The sequence below is a fragment of the Heterocephalus glaber genome, unplaced genomic scaffold, assembly GCF_053883595.1.
Source record: "Heterocephalus glaber isolate CG9 unplaced genomic scaffold, H.glaber_assembly_v1.0 deba00001757, whole genome shotgun sequence".
In the NCBI taxonomy this organism is placed as follows: domain Eukaryota; kingdom Metazoa; phylum Chordata; class Mammalia; order Rodentia; family Bathyergidae; genus Heterocephalus; species Heterocephalus glaber.
This window is the reverse complement of record NW_028258454.1, coordinates 2,820,001-2,834,120: the sequence shown is the minus strand read 5'-3', so window position 1 is coordinate 2,834,120 and position 14,120 is coordinate 2,820,001. Positions and strand designations below refer to the sequence as shown.

Below are 14,120 nucleotides of genomic sequence, written 5' to 3'. Positions count from 1 at the left end.
AATACTGATTCAAATTATAATATGGATGAATCTTAAAGTAATGTGCTACTGTAAAAGCAGACTGACAGAAAAGGCCAAATACATGATTGTAGGATACATTCAGAATGGGTAAATTTTACAGAGACAGAAAGAAGATTAGTGGTTGCCTAGGACAAGGAAGATGGGTGTTTGGGTGTGAGTTTTCTTTTTTGGTGTGATTAAATGTTATAAAACAGTATCCCCCCCCATTAAGTTTATTGGTACATTTTAGGTATAAAATACATTTACAGACATCATTGGGATCTTGTACCATTACATGAGTATCTTGGTTCTTATTTTTTTCCCCTTCCACTGCCCTCCCTTCACCCACTCCACCCTTCCCTATTTACAAAGATTTTGTTTCCATTTTTTTCCTTTTCTCATATTTTTTCTATTCCCTTCTTTCTTTTCGCCTACCCCTCCCATTTCCCCGGCTCCTTTAGACCTTTACATCTTATTACACAATAACAATTACACATTTTTAAAATTACAATATCAAGATCTAGGAGATATTACCACAGATTTTACAGATTTTTAAAAGGATATAGAGAGCATATTTCAAAAATCTGTTTTGAAATAAATCTGACAACTTCTAAGAAGTACTTTGGAAGATAAATTAATGAAACTAACTCTGGAGGAAATATAAAATTTGAATGGCACCTATTAAAGTATATTCCTAGCTTGGAAAACCTACCTATATGACAACAGGCTCAAATACATTTTAACTGATAAATTATATCAAACATTTAAAGCAGAAAAAAATAAAGGAACATTTCTCCCCTCACTTTAGGAAACTGACATTGTGCTATCCTAAAACTGGATAAAGATAACAGAAGAAAAAAGTGTGAACATAGATAGAAATTTGTTTAACAAACTATTAGAAGTCAGATTTGGCAGGATGTAGAAAGTGCTTTTATTATAGGGATGGCAGCATTGGAAGATCTACCCCCAAAAGACATCATTTTAAGAGGAAAGGAAAAAGTTGTATGATTCTGTCAGTAGCTGAAGAAAATGTATTGGACTAAATTCCACAGCTGTTCAAGGTAAAAGCTATCAGACTAGAAGTAGAACAGAACCTTCTCAACAGATTAAAGACATGCAATCCATACTTCCAGCAAGAACGCCTTATATGAAAGGAGAAGATACAATGCTTTCTCCTTAAGGTGGGGAACAAGGGCAGATAGGCTTACTCTTCACCTGTCCATTAAACTTTGAAACCTAGGCCCAAACCAAAATAGTCTGGCAATAAAATGACACAATTAGGATAGGATTGGCAAGGTAGAAGCAAAATCTTTTATATGTAGATGAAATGATCATTTATAGAGAACATACTAAGAAATCTCTACGAACCCCTAGAACTTGTATTAGAATTTAGCAGGATTAGAAAACACAAGGTATATATAAAAATTCAGGTCTATGTATACTTGCTATAAATGAGGAATTGGATATTGAAATTTAAAAGTTATGCAGGAGTACAAAGGACCTAGAAAAGTAAAAATGGAAAAAAAAGCCGTGTTGGGAGACATTTAGTACCTAATTTTAAGACTTCCTCTAAAGCTACAGTAATCAAGGCAGTGTTGGTGTAAGGAAAGACATATAGATCATTGGAATAAAACAGAGAATCTAGAAATAGAACCACACATATAAGGTCCACTGAGTTTTGAAAGATTACTTAACATTAACATTTTATAGAATATAAACTGAATTCAAGAGCCGAGAAAAAGATAGTGTTTTCAGCAAATGGCACTAGAACACTTGGTATCCGTATATAAAAAATTAACCTCAACCCTTTATTTCTATACATAAAAATAACTTGAAAGGATCTATGAACCTAAATATGAAAGCCTAAAAGTATAAAACTTTAAGAAGAAATTATAAGGGAAAATGTTTATGAATTTAGGGTAGGCAAGAACTTCCTAGGATACAAAAAAACATGATGTATAAAGGGAAAAAATTGATAAATGAGATTTCATCAAAATTTAGAACTTTAAATGACATCATTAAAATGAAAAGTAGTCCTTAAACAGACCATATTTACAATGCATATAACCTATGACCAGAATATATAAAGAACTCTTACAGCTCATTAATAGACAACTCAATTAAAAAGTAGACACAAGAAGATGATAGCCAGCACAGCACAAGGAAAGGTGTGCAACTCTAGAATCAGAAAAATACTAATCATGCACAAAAACAAGACTGAATTGTATACTCATTAGGGAGATGAAGTTGAAAGTTTTAAAAGCCTTGTAATGGCTTTTTCTTTTTGCTGGATTCTCCCCCTTTCCATTTAATTTGTCACGCCCAACTGATTCATTCTGCTGGGCTTCCTGGGGTTATGATCCTCATTGTCTTTTCCTAGGACATTGTCTAAAATTTTTTGGAGTGCTGGTTTGGTATTCATGAAGTTCCTGAGGTGCTCTTTATCATGAAAGTATCTTATTTCTCCATCAATTTTGAAAGATAGTTTTGCAGGGTACATCAATCTGGGTTGGAGGCTGTTCTCCTTTAGGGCTTGAAATACATCACTCCAAGTTCTTCTTGCCTTGAAGGTTTGCATTGAGAAGTGTGCTGTGATTCTGATGGGTGTTCCTTTGTATGTGGATTTATTTCTTTTCTCTCACTGCTTGGAGAACTTTGTTCTTCTATTGGGTTTCGGGAATCCTAACTATTATACGTCTATGTGTAGAGTTTTTTTGATCAAGGCTAGTTGGAGTCCTACATGCCTCACTTATCTGTATGTCAAGTTCTTTTCCCCTGCTTGGGAAGTTTTCTGCCATCACTTCTGTGAACAGATTTTTTTATGTCATCTGCACTCTCTCCTGTTTCTTCATTGACTCCAATCAGTCTTATGTTAGTCTTCTTTGCATCGTCTAGCAGCTGTTGGATTGATTTTTTGTGGTCCCTTACAATTTTAAAGCAATTTTTCTTTTCCTGGTCACTAATTGCAATCTTATCCGCCATATCTGAAATTCTGTCCTCACATTGGTTCATTCTGATGCGTAGATTTTTGATGGAATTTTTAATCTCCTGGAAGTACATTTGCATCTGTTTTATTGATTCCATTTGTTTCCTATGTTGGGATTCCATCATGTTCCTCAGATCCTCTATTTTTTTTATCTGTGTCCTCTCTAGATTAATCATGTCTTGCACTATGGGCACAATCTTTGCTGTTATCTGAGAAATTATTTCTGATTTCATTTTTTCCAGATCCTCTTTTGTTGCCAGTTGAGGGAGTCCAGGCGGTTGAGTATCAGATTGTTCTATCTCCTTTCCTTTTGGGGTTGCTGCAGGTGATCTGGAAGTCTGTTTCTGAGGCTTGTTTACGTGTCTTCTCATTTCCACGGCGGGGGGCTGGGTGTGCTTCTGGTACCCACATGGCTCACGTTCTCTGCCCTACTAGCATGGAATGGCGGCGGGGGAGCCTCTTCCTGGACGCTGGGATTGGCTCACCTTCTCTGACCTAGGAGCATGGAATGGCGGCAGGGGAGCCTCTTCCTGGACGCTGGGATTGGCTCACCTTCTCTGACCTAGGAGCATGGAATGGCGGCAGGGGAGCCTCTTCCTGGACGCTGGGATTGGCTCATCTTCTCTGACCTAGGAGCGTGGAATGGCGGCGGGGGAGCCTCTTCCTGGACACTGGGATTGGCTCACCTTCTCTGCCCTAGGAGCGTGGAATGGCTGTGGGGGACGCTCTTCCTGGGCGCTGGGATTGGCTCACGTTCTCTGCCCTAGGAGAGTGGAATTGCAGTGGGGGAGCCTCTTCCCAGGCGCTGGGATTGCCTCACCTTCTCTTTCCTCAGAGCGTGGAATCGAAACAGTATTAAATATAGTTGCTCAACTCTGTAAATACTGGATCCTAAAAAGCAATGAACTCTAGACTTTAAATGGGTGAACTGTGTGAATATAAATTATATCTCAATAAATCCGTTACCAAAAAGGGAAAAGAAAAGTTTGTGACCACTGAGTCAGTTGCAGGGGAAGTTCTGAGTACTGATATATCAGGCACAACTGAACAAGTAAGCACTACATAGAGAAATCTGTACTTTGTAATTAAAAATTCCTTTCACAAGAATTTTTAAAATTAAGATGAAAACAGTTTTCATCTGAGATTCAAAATACAACCACTAATTCATGTCACTACATGTATTTGTCTAAAAGTTCCCTTTAAGTAGTGGAAGAAATTTGTTAGAAAAGAGACAGCAAATTGTCAGTCTGCTTCAGCAAAACCTAAGTGTTTTCGTTTTGTTTTGTTTTTGCAGTGCTGAGATTTGATCCCAAGCCTTGTCCATGCCAGGCAAGTGTTCTATCACTGAGCTAAATAAAATCCCACCAAGATGCTTTTATTTGACTCACAATGTTAAAAAAACAAAACAAACAAACAAACACAAAAAGCAGAAAGAGGAGGGAGAAAGAGAAATTTGTTCCCATTAAAAAGCTGCTAAAGTCAACATGTAAGTCACGTAAGTCTAGCTTTTCTTGGAGGTTTTCATTACAGAACACAAAGGTCATATTCCTACCACCAGCTGGAGATAACTGGAGACTGTCTCTTGTAGATGGGTCGATGTTACTCACTTTGTCCCAATTCACACACACCCCTTCTCAAACACTCAGATCATATACACTTGGTTCCTGTAAACATCTGAGTTTTGGACTTGGATGCTGCAAGGAATCCAAAGTTTAAGCTTTGATATGTTTATTACTGTTTAAACAGTGAATTCTGGTATATTTTTTTTTTCTTTTTTTGGTACCAGGGATCGAACTCAGGTCCTTGTGCTTGCGCAGCAGGCGGTGAAACCACTCAGGTAAATCCCTGGCCTGGCATATTATTTTTTAACTAAAACAAAATATCAACTGGTAGACAGTAACGGGAGTAGATTTGAATTAATATTTATACTTTTTATTAATAATACATGACAGGCCTCGGGCGGTGGAGGCAGCACCGAGGAAGCATTTATGACTTTCTACAGTGAGGTAAAACAAATATAGAGAAAAGAGATTCAGTTCTAATGTCCAAAAATCAGATTGAAAGATTGACCCGTCCTGGTTCCTCTTACTTCAATTTGAACCCATTTGAGGTTCTTCAGATAGATCCTGAAGTGACAGATGAAGAAATAAAAAAGGTTTTGTCAGTGGTGCATATTGGTGCATCCTGACAAAAACCAAGATGATGCTGACAGAGCACAAAAGGCTTTTGAAGCTGTGGACAAAGCTTACAAGTTGCTACTGGATCAGGAACAAAAGAGGAAGGCTCTTGATGTAATTCAGGCAGGAAAAGAATACATGGAACACACTGTAAAAGAATGAAAAAAACAATTAAAGAAGGAAGGGAAACCTACAAATGTAGAGAAGGATGATCCTGAGCTGTTCAAACAAGCAGTGTATAAGGAGACCATGAAACTCTTTGCTGAGCTAGAAATTAAAAGGAAAGAGAGAGAAGCCAAAGCAATGCATGAAAGGAAATGACAAAGGGAAGAAGAGATTGAAGCTCAAGAAAAAGTCAAATGAGAAAGAGAGTGGCAGAAAAACTTTGAGGAAAGTCAAGATGGTCGGGTAGACAGCTGGTGAAACTTCCAAGCAAATACAAAGGGGAAGAAAGAAAAGAAAAATCGGACCTTCCTGAGACCACCAAAAGTGAAAATGGAGCAGCGTGCGACCGCTTGGGTCACAACCACAGAACTTTCCCCAGTTATCTCCTTCCTGCTTTGAAGGACTCATTCTTTCCTCCCGCCTTCACCCAAACATTAGAGTAGCATTTGCTTTTTAGTCCATTTTGTTTTCAATACAATTTAATATGGATCAGAGCAATTCTTTTGTACATTGAAATGAGGGGCTTGGTTTAAAAAAGACCTTCCCTCATCCTTTACCCCTTCCCTAGAACAACCAGGATTGGAAGGTGCCACCATTGATGCTGCCTTCTCTTTCCACAGCCTGTAACTTAACGTTTTATATTTCACTGAATTGTGATGCTTTGAAACTTCATGTATAGTTCGTGAAAATCATCCAATTAAACATATTGCTTACAAAAAAAAATGACAAAGACAGCTTACCACATTAGTAGGAAAAGGAAGTGTTAAATGTTACAAAAATATTTAAAATATATAGTGCACAATATGAAATTAGGCTAACCTTTTTTCTAGTCAACCAAAGATTTTACTAACACTTCCATCTCCCACTATAATGTGATAAGTTGCCTTTATCATTTGTTATTAATAAAAAACAACCATCAAATCAAATCTACTCCTGTAATTGTCCACCAGTTGATATTATTTTAGTTAAAAAAATATTCCAGAGGGCCAGGGATTTAGCCCAGTGGTTCCACTGCCTGCTTCACAAGCACAAGGATCTGAGTTCAATCTCTGGTACTAAAAAAAAAAAAAGAAAAGAAAAGAAAAGAAAAGATAGTATTCGAGAATTCACTGTTTAAACAATAAGCATATCAAAGCTTCAACTAAAAAAATATAAAATTTAAAAAGGAAAGCAAGAAAAATGGAACAATAAGAAAAAAGGTGATAAATCGGAGTAGTTCAGTGTATGAACAAAAGGAATTGTATATAGTACAGAAAAAAAAGGAGGGGAAGATTTTTTTTTGAAGGAACAAATTTCCTATAGCTGGGGAAAAAAACAGTAATCTTAACTGAAAGGGTTTCACAGGTACCAAACAAGATTGGGGGAGGGGTGCTCATCTATGTACATTAAGAATTTCCAGAGCACCAAGAAAATTAAAGCTTTTTAAAAGAGAGGAAATAGGTCACCTATACAAGGAAGAAGAATCAGATTGACATTATATATCACATTAATAACACTAGATACCAGATGATGATGGGGCAATCCCTTCAAAGTTCTGAGAAAAAATGATTTATAACCTGGATTTATAACTATAATAAAGGGTGATGGAAAAATTCATTAACTCATTATTTATTGAGTGGCTACTATGTGCCAAGCCTGATTTTATGTATTAATGACATACTGGTGAATAAAACTATAAAAATCACTTCCCTGTGGCCATATTTAGTGGGGAAATAAAGACAAATAAGAAAAATATTTTTTACCTTTATTAATACCTTTGTTAATAGCAAGGAAGATTACAATAAGTGCTACAGAGAAAAAAGTAGTGAAGGAGGATTGGTAATATAAGGGGACTACAATTTAACATAGGATAATCAGAGAAGGCCTCTTTGAAAAGAGGATGTTATGAGTTAAGGTCTGAAAGAAGCAATGAGTCATGTGGCTAACTGATGAAAAAAGTTATACGCCAAGGGAACTCTTTTTAGTCATGTAAAAACTCAAAAAGTTTATCCAATATGCCACCTTTCTGAAAATTTACCGAAGAATGTACCCTAGCAAACAAAGTGAAAATCAAGAAAAGAAGTCATGAGACCCAGAAGCCATGGTCAATATAAAGCAACAGTAAGATGAAAGGGTAGGAGGAGGCCAAGATTTAACCTGCTGTAGGGCTGGAAGCCAATCAGTCTAAATGAAAACAAGGAACATCAATAATAAGAACAGAGAAGATAATACTATGATAAAGTCATCATGTATCTTTTCTCTCAATTATAAAAATAAAAAACAAATAGAAACTCCAGGAATCTTCCTAACCATTATGGTTATAATATGAAGCAAATGATAGAATACATTTAACCTAGATTTATTCGAACAATCTCCTTTGGGCAGGCAACATTCTATCCATATAGAGAGAAAAGTAATCTTATACTATATAACATTTAAAGTGATATAACTGTAATCCATTTATTAATTTTTAACTTTCAGAACAGACCTATAATCTGAGCATATCTTTCCTCACTTATTTAACATATTTGTTTTTAAAGTTTAAAGGCTAAGTAATGCCTATTAAATTTTTCTCATAAAAAACATATTGTAAGTGGTGGCTAAGACACCCCTGGTCAATTAATGAAAGTTTAACATTTTATAAAACTTGTAGCAACATCTATGTAACCAACTCCTTATATTTAAATCTTTTTATTGAAATCCTTCCTAGTATGAGTTCCGTTTTCCTGACAGAAAGTTCTCTAATATATCTGATAAGAAACTTAAGATCTTGTTTCTCAAGAAACAAACAATATTTTTGAGATTTTTATACAGTAAATTGTCAGAGATAAAGGAAAAGAAAAGTTATTGAGGGCCTAATGTGAACAGATTTTCAGTATGTTACTGCATTCAACACTTAGAGCCTCATTTAAATATTATCACTACTTTATAATCTTATTATGCCTCCTCATGTTTTTAAGTCTTTAGATTAAAATATGATTTAAAATCTATCAATATTTTACAAATAAATAAAATCCCAAACTACTTTATTTCATAAAAGTAGTAAAACAAAGAAAAGGTACACTAGTAAAAATTAAGCTTAAGACAGCAACAATAATGAAAAAAGTAGGTTGGATAAATGGCTTTTAAGGATTTATCATTTCCAACTACCATGACCAAATTTTCTCTCTTAAAATAGGCTGTTTGGTGACATTCAACAGAATGTCACATATAGTAAACTAAGGCAAAAGCATGATTCATTCACTATCAGCTAAAATTAAAACATGATTTCAAAAGAGCAGCTAATACAGTGACCATTTAGTATGAGCCAAGTAGTGTGCCAAAGTATGCTAAACACATTGTCATTTAAACTTCAAGACAACTTTATATAACAGGCACGAGTATGCCCAATTCAGTGATAACTAAATTGAAATTTATGGAGCTTTGGTAGCTTGTCCAAATTCTCACAACTACTAAGTGCCACTTAACTCCACACCCATGGCCACTACTGATATACTTTAATTTTTCAAGTAATTCTCAAACATTCAAATATGTAAAAGAAAGTTTACAAGTGTTACTTATAGAAAACATTGTTAGTTGCTTACTCAGAAGCCATTCTTTCATTTCTTACTTGCTAAATTAGAATCCAATTTTAGAATCATCCAAGAAGTCATATCCTTAAAAGAAGTCAATCATAAAGGTTTTATTCCCTTCGTCAAGTGACAGTTTAAGCATGTGATAGTAACCCTATTGTGGATAAAACTACATAAAAGACATTTTCTGGGGGCTCTGAGAAGGTTGTCATAATTCCTAAATGGGACAGAATTCCTTTTCTCTCCTGGACATTGTTACCCCTATGTGATACCTGCCACTTGTGGAGGCCCATGAGATCGTGAGGAAATCCAGTTTAAAGAACAGGTCACTCTGAGTTGTCAGAGAACTACAGTCTTTTTTTTTTTTTTTGGTACTGGAGATCGAACTCGGGACCTTGTGCTTGTGAGGCAGGCACCGGAACCACTGAGCTAAATCCCCAGCCCTAGAGCTACAGTCTTTGATGATGCTACTGAACTACTGACTTAATCAACCCTCTCAAGTACATTTCTTATCATAGGAGATAAGTATTTTTCTAGTTTAAGCCACATATATTTGGTTTTCTATTACTTAAAGCTAGAAACATCTGAAGTACAGAAATTATGCTTTCCTACTTTGGACTAATTCATTCAAACTGGTAGTCATTTAGAAATTGAATTACTTTATCTTTTTCTTCCCAAATATAATTAAAAATATTTCATATAAATTTTGTGTAAAAAGGCTGTATTTTACACTTAAAACTCAGTTTTAAAATTTTAAAATCCTGTTTTTAATGATAGTAGTGGTTATTGGCAGCTAATATCCAGAATAAGTATTATGCTCTATCTAGTTCATATTTGCTATTTACAAAGTACTTCTGTAACTTACAGTCAATTAGGTATAAAACAGTAAAATATTGGGGCCTCTAAACTATAACTTATACCTAGATATTAGCATCTATAAACTACTATGGGGCATAAGATGTTCAATAATGCTACAAAGGAAATAATACCAGGGAAAGTGTGTCTGCTTACATGTGGGAAACCACAAGTAAACTGCACTAATTAAGAATTTTCATTAGTACCCTACTGCTGAACAACTGGAAGTTGACCTCAGAGTCTGATTTAGTGTTCATATTATAGTAAAATGTATGCAGATAAAATTCGTTAAGTTTTAGTCATTCTCTACAAATTTAGTCATTCTCTACAAATCCTTTTACAGTTATCATAAAAGTCTCAAGTGAGATTTTTCTACTATTCTCAAACTTTTTTTCTCTAGTACAGAGCCTTATGTACGCTGTACTCTGCTACTGAGCTACATCCCCAGCCTTTTGTTTGTTTTGAGACAGGGTCTCACTAAATTGTCCAGGCTGGCCTTGAACTGGCGATCCTTCTGCTTCAGCCTCCTGAGTAGCTGAATTACAGGCATGTGACAGCATGTGTGATAGCTGATAATTCTTAAAGTCAAGATTTCGAGGTCAGTGAAACAAAAGAAGAACCTGCAACAATATTCTGTCTTGACAAAACTTAAACGTGTGTACATGCAAATACAAATAAAATGAGATAGGAGATGCTGATTATTTTCAGTGGAATGCCTCCTCTCCCTGCATACTGTTTTTCTCTCACTCATTCATCAAAACTGAAATGTCCCCTGTGGTGGGAGGACCACTCTACCAGCAAACCTACCAGCCCTCCAGCAGACACTGGATTCTATGGATCTTCACAATGTATCTACACCATCTTAACAGACTTGAATCTTGTCTACTTTCACCCCTAACAGGCTGGACTGGGCCTCACATCACACCAAGCTGAGCACGTGCGTCACAGATGTGCTTACTGAATGAACTCACGATCACCTCGTGAGGTAAGCAGAGCAGCCACCATCATCATCCCCATTTTCAAATGAGAAACTGAGTCAAAGAAAAGAAGTGACTCATTTAAGGCCAGCTGGCCAGAATATGAAGTCAGGATTTGAAATCATGACTTCTAACTTCAAGTGTCAATACTTTGTACCACACCAAGTTATCTCATGTTTAAAGTAAATAAAGCAATTATCAAAACCTAAATAGTTTTTATCTGTTCCAAAAGTAAAATCATTCCATGCTTCAAAATTTGAATAGCATGAAAGAAGACATGGAGAAAAGGCAACAGATCCCCATATACTTTATCCTCAGTACTCATTTCTCCCAGTACTCATTAAGTAATTCATTTAACTGGAGATGGCTCTACTAACTGCTCAGGTGGAATATATACTTTAATTAATTTTAATAAATAAGTCAGACAACACGTATTTGGTAAACAGCTAAAATGATGTGTGCCAAATCCAAAATCAATACAATTTTTTCAAAACTATGAATCTCAGGGATTAATAAATTAATAAATGTCAGAGTTCATAATTCAAATAAACAAATATTATTTTACTAATCCTTTACATTGTTCTTAACTTTAAGATGTAAAATGAAAAAGTACATGCTACTGAAAGGGCTAAGGATGTCATAAATAGCTTCTGCTTGAGTTTATATGACAAAGCATATAAACACAGTCCTCCTACAGCCACTCCATCTCTATATAAAATAGTCTTGAAATTTTAATTACCACCTAAAACCCAAATCTCTGTACATTTCATTTTTTTATACTCTGTTCAGATTTGTATCTTTGCCTTTGTAACATCTCTATTTAGACATCCTATCAGCAACTGAAGCAAGCTGAAAACTTAGCTCATCATCACCCCTCTCTAAAATGATTCCCTTCCCAACATGAGCTGTCAACATTGGAATCCTGCTGTCAATCTTATAACCTTTGTGGTGCTGTGGGCTAAAAATCTTGCATAACGATTGTTTTGCTGGGTCTGAGAAGGACAGAGGAAACATAGGTCTAAGTTCTGTGTATGAGGGGGTTTTATAGTTTTTAGTTTGTTTTTGCTTTTTTTAATATAACTGTACATGTTTTAGCTAACATAGTTGGCTTGTAAGCAGTTTATGGGAAAAAAGAACTAAGTTGTCCGCAAGTACAGTACAATATGAATCAAGAGTGATACAACTCCAAAGAAAAACAATTGTATATTAGGTGCATTAAAAGAGGCAAAGAACTTAAAAAGACAACTGATAAATAGTACTACACTGGATGAACTACATCTTTACTACTGGTATTCATAATTTATTTCCAAAATTGTTATACTTAACTTAGATCCAAAAGAGATTTAAGACAGTATCTGAAGGTTAACACTGGCAAACTAGAAGAATATCCAACACTGTCACTTCACTGTGTGAGATTATTATTTGCCTAGAACATTCAGGTAGATGATGGGATATACAGTTATTCTAAACTGATATAGATTTTTTTTTTTGGTACCGGGGATCAAACTCGGGTCATTGTGCTTGCCAGGCAGGTGGTGGAACCACTGAGCTAAATCCCTGGCCCTAAACTAATACAGATTTATCATAACCAAAATGGCAAAGAAAATGTTATTTCATCCATATGACTTTAGTTGATTGATGACTGTCACGTCTATAGATAGTGAAAGTTAGCATCAATTAGGATATCTGAATTTTATCAAATTATAAAGTAAGCCCAACTTAATATTCCTTATAGTAATTATTCTTGGTCGTCCATCAACTCAGGCTATTCTTAAGATTATTAATCAGAAAACTTGGGAACAGAATCTGAGATTCCTAAATCGGAGAGTCCTAAGATCATGGCTTTGGGATTATTAGCACTGTATAGAAGCACTGTCTGTTTACTCAGTTTGTTGTACTAATACATGTTCACTAGGTTAAAATAGCTGAAGAAACATGTATAAAGATTTCTTTTGTTTTTATATTACTAGTATCAAGGTCCTAGCTAAGCCCTTTTGAATAGAAGAATGACAAAATAATCATTAACTGTTAATAATTTCCATTCAGGAAAATTCAAGAGTTGGGAATAATTTTCACAATATATTCCTATCTAACAGTATACACACAGTAATTTAGTATGTTTTAAAGGACCTACTTTCAATGTGCATTTATTTTGTACCTTACCATACAGAAGTAGGTTTTTCTTTTTAGCTCAAGTCAAATTTATAAGTCTTTAACTGTTTGTTATTTTTACATAATGTTTGGTAATCTCAGCACTTGGGAGACTGAGGCAGGAGGATTGTTGCAAGCTCAAGGCCAGCCTGGGCTACACAGTCAGTTTTGAACTACAGAGTGAGAATCTGTATGGGGGGTAGGGGGGGAACACAGCAATAAAAAAACTTGGTAATGATACTTGTTAGCCTTACTTGACACAATTTTAATAGCCAGAAAATCTGGTTTGAAATGCAATATACTAAAACTCCTTAATTATTCCAACTTTAGAGAGATTCTGAAGCCCTCCAAATCTTAAGGGATCTGTGTCACCTTAATTAGTCTGTAGTTTACAAAAGCTCTGTATTACCTCAAATATTTCACCCTTTACTCTTCAACTGTACACCCAGAGTAAAACAATCATTTTTATAGCCTGACTTTCTGAATTTGTCAGTAAGCACTTTTAAAATGTTGCATTGTCACAACTAGAATTACTACATTAGCTCCTGGCCCATAAACACCAAGTACTGCATGTAAAAACATGAAAAACTTCTAACTTATCTCACAACAAGAGAACATTTAAATCATGTATTTTATTGCACATCTCAACTTTTTGCAAAAAGTTGTTCTAGACTCTTCCTGCACTATTTCAGATGAGGTATTTGGTAGACTGTTTCAGGATTCTAATCTGTAGATAGACTACCATAATTACCCATGCACACACATCTATGACAAATACCCTTTTCTCTGATCAAACTAAAAAAACTCAAGTAATAACTGTAGCATTTGGAATTAAAGAACTACATGGAAACCAGAATTATAGCAAGCTGACTCAAACTTGTATTTACTTATGGGGGAAAAAAATCTATCCTTTAATTGATCATATAAACATAATTAAATATTCAAATGTGGTACTAGTTTGTAGGAAAAAAGTGCTCTTCCAAGAGATGTTAATAAATGTGGTGAAAATAAAAAGGTCTATAAACAAATAAAGACTGGGAAATATTGAATACAAGAGTCTCCTTTTAGAGATTCATACAGTGAAAGTTTCTGTGTAATGTTAGAATAAAGAAACATTAAAATTTGTTTAACTCGGCTCTTCACAAAATAACTTGAGCACAGAACACTTTCAACACAACTATTAAGATCTAGTGGATCATATTCTACTGAATACATTTGAAATCCCAAATTAGAAACAAGTAATATTAAAAATTCTGGG

General features: G+C 35.1%; 1 protein-coding gene and 1 pseudogene across 3 annotated transcripts in view; one reads left to right on the top strand and one right to left on the bottom strand.

Moving 5' to 3' along the window:
* The window catches only part of Tbca (tubulin folding cofactor A), a 74,519-nt gene that overhangs the window by 21,830 nt on the left and 38,569 nt on the right, over nt 1-14,120 (bottom strand). The gene's annotated exons all lie outside the window — the stretch shown is intronic.
* LOC106008191 (dnaJ homolog subfamily C member 8 pseudogene) lies at nt 3,696-5,727 on the top strand (annotated as a pseudogene).